The sequence below is a fragment of the Mesitornis unicolor genome, unplaced genomic scaffold, assembly GCF_000695765.1.
Source record: "Mesitornis unicolor isolate BGI_N332 unplaced genomic scaffold, ASM69576v1 scaffold24542, whole genome shotgun sequence".
Classification (NCBI taxonomy): Eukaryota; Metazoa; Chordata; class Aves; order Mesitornithiformes; family Mesitornithidae; genus Mesitornis; species Mesitornis unicolor.
In genome coordinates, this window is record NW_010171564.1 from 32,137 (window position 1) to 41,177 (window position 9,041).

Below are 9,041 nucleotides of genomic sequence, written 5' to 3' on the forward strand. Positions count from 1 at the left end.
TAAGCACACAGCAGCATAGAGTAGTCCTGCCTGCAGGCACATTTATGTCATCTTGGCCAGAATAGACACTGTGGTAGAGTGGCCTGGGAATGTGTGGAAGTATGGAGTAATGGTTTGATTTTAAAAAAAAAATAAATTAAGGTTTTTAATATGCAGATTATCTGGTCCTCTTTGGGTTTGGGTTGAGAACAAACAGTCAGTTGTACACTGGAATATGAGAAGGAAGTTATCGCACCTCTTTATGTGTTTTGAACAAGTGCTACTTTTTTTTCCCCTATAATAAAGCACAACTGGAGCTTTTTGTAACCTTAATCATTATTTTATATATAATTCAAGTTGTTTTTACCATCTTGTTGCCTGCATCAGTATCTCCTGACCTAAGCCGGTACATGCAATGTTCTGATGCTGCCACTGGTACATTTAGCAGCTGGAGAGCCATGGCTCTTATGTCAAAAAATAACGTAAAAATTGGTCCAGTTGTGAGATTTGAATTCTCACATACTTGGAATTTTAAGAATAATCTCCTATGGGTCAGTTTTCATTAATGGACATAACTTTAAACGTTGTGTTCTGAGCTGTTCTTCAGATACTCCTGGTAATTTATTTTTACTCATTGCTTTATAAATACGTGGTTAATAAAACAGTAAGTGAGATGTCATGACAAATCACATTGCTGTTCACATTCAGAATAATTTGGGATAATTTGCATTCAGGATTCACATTCACATTATCATGTTTAGGGTAAAACAACTACTGATACTGATATGGCAATTGAGAGATAAAATCTTTTGCTTTGCAGTCATTAGGAAATTATATATGTAAAATACAATGCTAGAAATACTTGTCTATAAAAATTATTACAAATCTTTGATTAAGTGAATGTACTTATTTGAAAATACACAGACATTATGAAGGATGATTTCAGTGCTGTTTAAAGTGATTTAAAACAGATGAAATGTGACAATTTCCTGCTTGGTATGCTGTTTATATCAAAATATAATTACTGTTGTTACTACTGGACAATGTGTCAGGCACCTCATTTTCATGTTGACTGTTTTATATAAGTGATTTTTAAGGTTAATAGTTTTAATAGTTAAGAATGTAGAAAATATACTGAGAGTTGTCTCCTGCATTAGCAAAGATAAATTTAATTATTTCTCTTACACTAATAAGTTGGATCTAAATTAGTCTAAGTATCAGGACTTAAAACTGCCTGAGCAGTGGTGAGTGGTGCTGGGGATGGCTTTTGTGAAGAATCACTACTTCTAAAGACAGCGTCCGTACTTCTGTGACACCCTACGGGACTGAATACTTCAGAAAGTGTTGTTCTTCAAAAGACTGTTGTACTACTTTCCACTGGTTAAGCATTTGAACTTCAAGATTCATTAGGTACTTGCGTCTGTGAGCTGTGTTACGCCTAGGACTTCAGTTCTGCGGAAATTGCTCAATGGCATCTTGTGTCTTGCCAAACTACAAGAGTGATTAAAGTCAGTTGTTGCAACAAAGGTATTGTTGCATCAAAGTATTGCCTTTGTAGCTGTAAGAATAATTCAGCTTTGCAGTAAAGCATGTGCTTTTCAAGTTGTAAAATGTGAAACTTGAATTGAAATTTATGTGTGTTTCTGGGTGAATAAGTATTTCTATGCACATTCCCAAGGCTGATCTACTATAGATCACAGTGCAATTTATAGATAGAAAATTATCACTCTGCCTCCTTAAGAGCTACAGTCTAAATGCCAGGTAGCAAAACAGTACTGATTTTTGTAAATTATCATTCTGAATTTTGTAGTTCACACATGGGCATGTGGTTGAGTTTTACTAATTTGTTCTTTGTTTTATCTTGACTGTTTTCAAAAAATGCTGAATAATTTTTATGCTGGACTTGTTGAAAATTATGAGGTCTAATAGTGGTTATGTCTGAACGGGTAATGTATGAGGTGAATGGCTGGATAATATCAGAACAGGGAAGTTTACTCTGATATTCTTTTAATCAAATCTAAAAGTGCAAGAGTATATCCAGTTGAGAGACAATGTATTGCCTTTTACTGCTTGCTTTATTTTATTAATGTAATATTTCTGGTTTTTCGTTTTGGATTGATTTAAGTTACAGATTATTTTTTTCATTCTTATTGAGATTTCTTATGTACTGTATTTTTTAGAAATCTTATTTTTAAATTAAAAAAAAATAAAAATTTCTTTTTCTCCTCTGGATTTCATTTACATTGGTTTAAAGTTGTTTAAATATTTTGGTACTATTTTCCAAATCTGTTTTTAGATTTTCCTAATCCTTTTATAAATTCCTCTCATTCCTCAGTGTTTTTTATTATGATTAAATGATTGATTTGAAAAACAGAACTGTGAAAAGTCACTGAACAGTTAGTGAGGTACTTATTATCTAAGCTTTGTTGTTTGTTTTTAAGAGAACAACTGAATGTTGGTCGAAATACTGAAAACTTTCTCTGTTAGGAGTATCTATTGGTATAACAACACTAGTTAAAGTACCGGTTAAATTTCTTGCCTAAATAATTAAATTAAGTGTATGCAGCTATACTGATGCATTAACCTCCCTCCTTTTTATTTTTCTGCTCTTGTAATATAAGGTAAAAACAATCAAATCTCTAAACTGTGCTGATCAGAGGGTACAAGCACAGGAGACCCGGGCATCTTCTGGCATATTTATGCCAAGACAGAGTTCACAGTTCTCCGTAACCCCTACCAGAGTAGGAGCCTCTGATGTAGGTATAAACTGAAAGTGTATATAAATTGCCATTTTTCATATTTCAGAAGTAGATTTTTAATTTATTTTTTTTTTTAGTCTTTGGCTTTTAGGTTTTTATACAGTGTATTAAATAATTCGAAATCATTCTTGGAACACTTTTTGAGAGAGTTAAATGGATCTGAATCAACAACTGTCATGTTGTGTACATGTGAATTTATATCAGGTTTTGATGCAGAGAGTTTTCCCACATTTTTGTCTCTTTCAAATGAGATACTGGATTTAGACATGTAAAAAGAAATGCAGAAGTATTAGTGGCCACAGAAAAATGGTGCAGAGAGCAATAAAAGAGAAGCTGTTGGATATGTTGTAAGCAGTAGTTTCAGCTGTAGAATAAATAAAGGGAAGATTTTAGACACCTGGGAAGATCCACTGCAAGAAAAGTAAGCCAAAGAAAAAAAGCCACTGGTTATGCCTGCAAGGAAATTATTCAAATAGCTGAATTGTGGCACTTCATGAATAAGAGAGCAGAAACTATGTGATGATGGTTTGTGGCACAGGACTTGTGTCTTCTGTTTCAATCCAAGAACTGGGTTCTGGTAATAACAGTAATAAAAATCACTTCCATACTTGTCCTTCCACAACAGCATAAAACCAACCTGTAAAATTCTGTGTTCTGGGCGTATTCTGGAAAAAGCTGTTCTTGCCTGCTGCCAGCAGTTTCAGTTTCTTTTGTCTGAAGTTTCAATGGGCCTCTTTTCCCCACATCATAATTTCAAATGTGGTTGATCTCTGCTATGAAATTTATTTAGTTTGGTATTTACAAATTAACTAAAACTGACTCGTGTAAGTGTGAGCCACCTTTTTGATGTGTGGAAACAGAGATCTGTTCACACTTGCCCTTAAAAATAATTTTAATGTGTACATTGTAGTATTTTTAATGTCTAAAGCTCCTGGAAGTATTTCTTGATGTGTTTTGTTAAGTCAACATTACTTTGAGTCTATAAATTCATTGTAAGAGGCAGCCAGGTAGTGCAAATGAACAAATGCATGCAAACACTGCTGTAGACTCACCAATTACCCATATGAGCTGCAATTATATTAGCGTGCAAGGGCAATTGGAGGGAAAATTGGACCCTGTGGATATCCAGCTGAGTAAACAGACTGGAGGAATGATGGAGGATGTGTTAGCCTGAATAAAATAAAGCTAAGCTAATTTGAAAAAAAAGGCCAGAACTTGTATCAGTCACAGCACATTCTTTGTATGTCCTCTAGTTTCACAATATTGTTCTCATTAAGTTCCCCTCTCAAAAATGTTCCCTTTGCTGAAAGGTTAGTTTAAGATCAGACACATGCAGCAATGGGCTTTGTGTGCAGCAAGCCAAAAATCTGTATTTCAGTCACACATAGCTGAACACAAACTGAACTGGACAGTTGCAGCTGAGAATAATGACTCCTTCAAGCCTAAGTCATGATTTATCCACAAATATAACATGATCTTGCTGTTTAGGATGTGCTTCACAACTTCACTTTTTTCCATGACTTGCCTGTAGCTGTGACCAAAGTCTCTGCTTCCACAGCCTCCTGGCTGACATTTGGGTGATAGGCCCCTTTTTTTTCCCAAGTAGTAAGTGCAGACAATGCAGTAATTTGAGCCCTGCAAAAGTGAAATTTGGTAATTTGTTTTGATCGCTAATGGATGCTACCCCACTGGGTTGGATCACAAGCCTGGACTCAGAAGATCTGCCATCAGTTCTCTGTGTGACCTCTGGCTGTTTTGGCGAAGGCACCTGGAGTTGGGTGGAGCTGCGATGCTGAAGATGAGAGCTGCAATCTTGTGACACAGCAGCTGAGGCCATAGTCCCATGTTGGATTCCCAGAGCTGCCAGGACATCCAGAGCAATTCCTCTCCACTGCTTAGGGCTGCCTCTGCCTAAGGAGCTGCATGCTTGCTTCCCTCCTGTAGGACACTGGGACCTTTCCCTGAAGCCTTTGAATGATGCACCCTAAACACAGCTGGGATGCATGGGCAGGATTTGTCAACTGCAGCGGCAGCCATGGCTGCATTGTGGCTATGGCAAGTGATGGTGCGTATCTTTGAGCAGAGATGGCAGTCAGGACAGTTCCTGGGGCATTCAGTGCTGCTGTCTCCTCTGAGTAGTTCCAGCACATTTTGGGTGCTCAGGATTGCCAGTTCCAAAGTCCTGACTCACTGGAGGTCGAAACTCTAGTATTCACTATTGTTACATCCTTTTCTAGAGATCAGATAGCAGGTTTATATTGTATCCAGTCTCCATTTCTCTTTGCCCATATGCTTGATGCAGGGTAGCACTACAAGTGCTTTCTGACTAAAAGTTATGCTAAGGATAACATTGTTAAAGGTGATAGGATAATGTTTGGTGCTATAATTTTTTTATTTCCACACAATATTCTGACAAATGATATGTGAAGTTTTTTTAATTATACTGAAAATCACAAGTGTTGAAGATAACTTTGACTATCCTGTAATGCTGCAGACCTGATGTTTGCTATCATTTGCAGTATTGTGAAAAATAGGAAAGAAATTTAAGGTCTGCAATGGCATCATTACAGTTGGAGGAGAAACACGTAGCTGTGCAATAAAAACCTTCCAGCTTTAGAGTGAATGAAATGACATTATGAAAAGGAAAAAAGATATTTATTTTCCCATATGTTTATATTTATTGAGGCTGTCATGAAATAATGTTTCTACAGTGAGGCTAGAGAGAGAGAAGCAAAGAATTCAAGAAGTTCATCTGTTTCATTGACTTACTTTTTCTAATGTTATTTCCAGTTAAGACAAGTCACCAAATGTCTGCTAATGATAAAATATGATTTTACTTTCTATCCTCATGCTGCCAAAAGGAAGTTAGAAAGATCAGAAAATAAATTTCCTGCTTTTTCCCACTTCATTAAAAAAGTAATCATTTGTCTCATGAAGAGGAAGTGTATTTGAGTGTATTTTAACAGCACAATGAATAATTCACTTGTCAGAAAATTTTACACTGCAGCTCTCTGGCAGCAACATCTAATTTAAATGAACAATAAAGAACCAATCAAATAAAAGTACGCCTCTATGATGTAGTCTTCAAGTACAGAGATTTTTGCCTTGAGCTAAATATTAAATACAAGTAATATGTGATCAGCAGCACAGAGTCTAGTTGGAGGCCTGTGGCTAGTGTTCCCCAGAGGTCAATTTTGGGTCTGGTCTTGTTCAATACATTCATCAATGACCTGGATGACGGGACAGAGTGTACCCTCTGCGAGTTTGCTGGTGATACAAAAGTGGCAGGAGTGGCTGACACACCAGAAGGCTGTGCTGCCATTTAGTGAGACCTGGACGGGCTGGAGAGTCGGGCAGAGAGGAAACCAATAAAGTTCAAAAACAGCATGTGTAGTGTCCTGCACCTTGAGAGGAATATCCCCTTGCACCAGTACAGGTTAGGATGTGACCTGCTGGAAAGCAGCTTTGGTGAAGTATCTGGGAGTCTTGGTGTAAAACAAGTTAACCATGAGCCAGCAACATGCCCTTGTGGCCAAGAAGGCCAATGGCATCCTGGGGTGCATTAAGAAGAGTTTGGGCAGTAGGTCAAAGGAGGTTCTCCTCCCACTCTGCTCTGGTGAGGCTACATCTGGAGATGTCCAGTTCTGGGCTGGTGTTCAGTTCTGGGCTCCCCAGTTCAAGAAGGACAGGGAACTACTGAAGAGAGTCCAGCTGAGGGCTATGAAGATGACTGGAGCATCTCCTGTATGAGGAAAGACTGAGACACATGGGTCTGTTTAGCCTGGAGAGAAGACTGAGAGGGGATCTTACCGATGATTTAAAATATCTAAAGGACAGGTGTCAAGAGGATGAGGGCAGACTCTTCTCAGTTGTGCCCAGGAGCACGACACGGGGTGATGGGTACAAACTGGAACACAGGAAGTTCTAGCTGAACATGAGGAATATCTTTCCTTTGAGGGTAACAGCAATGCAGCAGGCTGTGGAAAGGTTGTGGAGTCTCCTCCTCTGGACATATTCCAAACCCAGCTGGACGCTATCCAGTGCAGTCTGCAGTAGCTGTTGAACCTGCTTTGGCAAAGGGAGTTGAACTAGATGATCTCCAGCGATCCCTTCCAAACCCTATCATTCTGCGATTCTGTTATTCTGTAATAGCTGCAAGTCCTATTGCACATTAGCTTTCTATATACTATGGATAATTACGTTCAGTTTACTATGCTAATATTGATCACATCTCTAAATCAGACAATTTTGCTACAAAATTCAGGTCTGAGAAGTCTGATTAGGGAGCCTAACGCTCATTTTGTCTGGGCTTCCTGAAGACCAAGCTTTCTCCAGGCTCTGAGTTGGTAGTCAGTGATCTGATGGATCTGTAAATATTTTAGAGAATAATTTTCTGCAATATCTGTGAAAATAAGTAGCCAGGTGTACAGTTTTACAAGTATCATGGCTGAAGGACAGACAGCAACTTAAATGTACCTTACTTACCTCTGGTAAGGTAGAAGGAAAGCCACATGTCAGAGATTTCATCAACTAAGCTAGTCACAGAAGTATTTCTATGTTGTGGCTTTTTGGTTTTTAATTTATTTTTTTTTACCTAATCTGGGACTATAAAATTTATGCCATCTATACATAATTGCAAGATTAAATTCTGGGAAGATGGAATCCACTTTTTAAAGTCACTTTGCAAGTGCTATTAATAAACAAAAATAACCCTAATCAAAAAAACAAGTTCTCCTGTAGTTTTGGAATGGCATTCTTCTTGAGGTGTGACTGTAGAAAGGGTAATGTTGGTGAAGACAGGCACATATTTTAGAAAATAAATCCTGACATTTACTTTAACATGCATATAGTAGCTGTCAACCTTCCAGTTTCCTGCACTTGTCATTCTTCATTATTCATGTCTTCTTTTCTTTTTAGAATTGTCAAATACCTGAATAACTGCGCAGATGTATTTAATTAATCTTATGTTTTTCTGTCTTCAAAACTTCTGAAGCCTATAAAAAGCTGTTTTCAAATGCTGTAATTGCAGAAAATATTTTGAGTAAGTTTTATCAATTTATTAGCTTCATAAAATGTCATTATTTTTCTCAGATAGTAAAATTAGAAATTATTGGAGTGATTTTAAAAATTATGTTCTGTAAAACATATTTGATGTCGTATTTGGAAGCGTTGTACCCCTAGTCTTACTGGAAACTCATGCTAAAAAATTGAATGGAATGGAATGGAACGGAACAGAACAGAATACAATAGAATAGAATATTCTAAAGAGGCAGGGGGAGTCTGCATAGGAAAATAACAATTTGATTATGCAGAGAACAGTTTGCTGGTAGATGTGGCTGACAGGTACACACATCCCACCAACAGAAAGGTAAACTGATGGCAATGAGGGATCTTTTGAGGGGATAAGGTGTATGCCCAAGCACAGCAGTGTACAATACTAGGGAGTAAATAGTATCACTTGAAAGCACTCATCAGCTGTTTTTTCCAGCAGTTGCACATGTAGGTGCATTTAAAGAGTGAAGAAGGTAGCTGTCTGGTGTTAATAATGATGTAGGTTTTCATATTTTTAGCTTATATACACCAGAAAAGCATTCAAGTAGCATTTAAATGTGGTGCTTCACACACATGAAGTGGAACATTGCAATCTCCAAGGACAAAAGAAAGAAAAGTTTAATTAATGTACTGTGATGGATATTTGTCGCTGAGGAGTAGTATTTCTCCAAATACTTCATTTATACTCCCTTACTGACAGAGATGTCTCTTCTCCCTCCCATGCTAGTTAGTTTTGTCATAGATCTGTGAGGAGCTGCTATTCTTTAGAGATATGGGGATGGAAAATAAAATGTGCAAAACAGTTGTAGTACAGACAACTGGTTTTCCAAAATAACTGTAAAATTTCTACTCTCTCTTTCCATTTGTTTTTCCTTTCAAGAGCTCAAGCTGGTGGATCAGTAACCTCATGTGCATCTATCTGTTCAGACATCAAAACCGCATTGGCAGTGTCCTGCAGAAGTTCCTTCTGGAAATAACTTTTTATAGTCTTCACTCAGCTCTCAAAACAGATGCATAAATACATTGTAAATTCAAGATCTTAACCAGGCTAATGAAAAATAGACAATATAATTTCATTCAGCTCCTCTGCAGTCTACTAGAAGAGGATTCTTGAAAGTGTCAAGAAACTGGTAATTCATCACTTACCTTGGGAGCCTGATCCTTTGGTTTATCACTTTTTTCCATTTCCAGTTTTTCACTGTTCGCTTTTCCAACTTGAAATTTTAAGCTTTTCCTTTGAATGTATTGGAG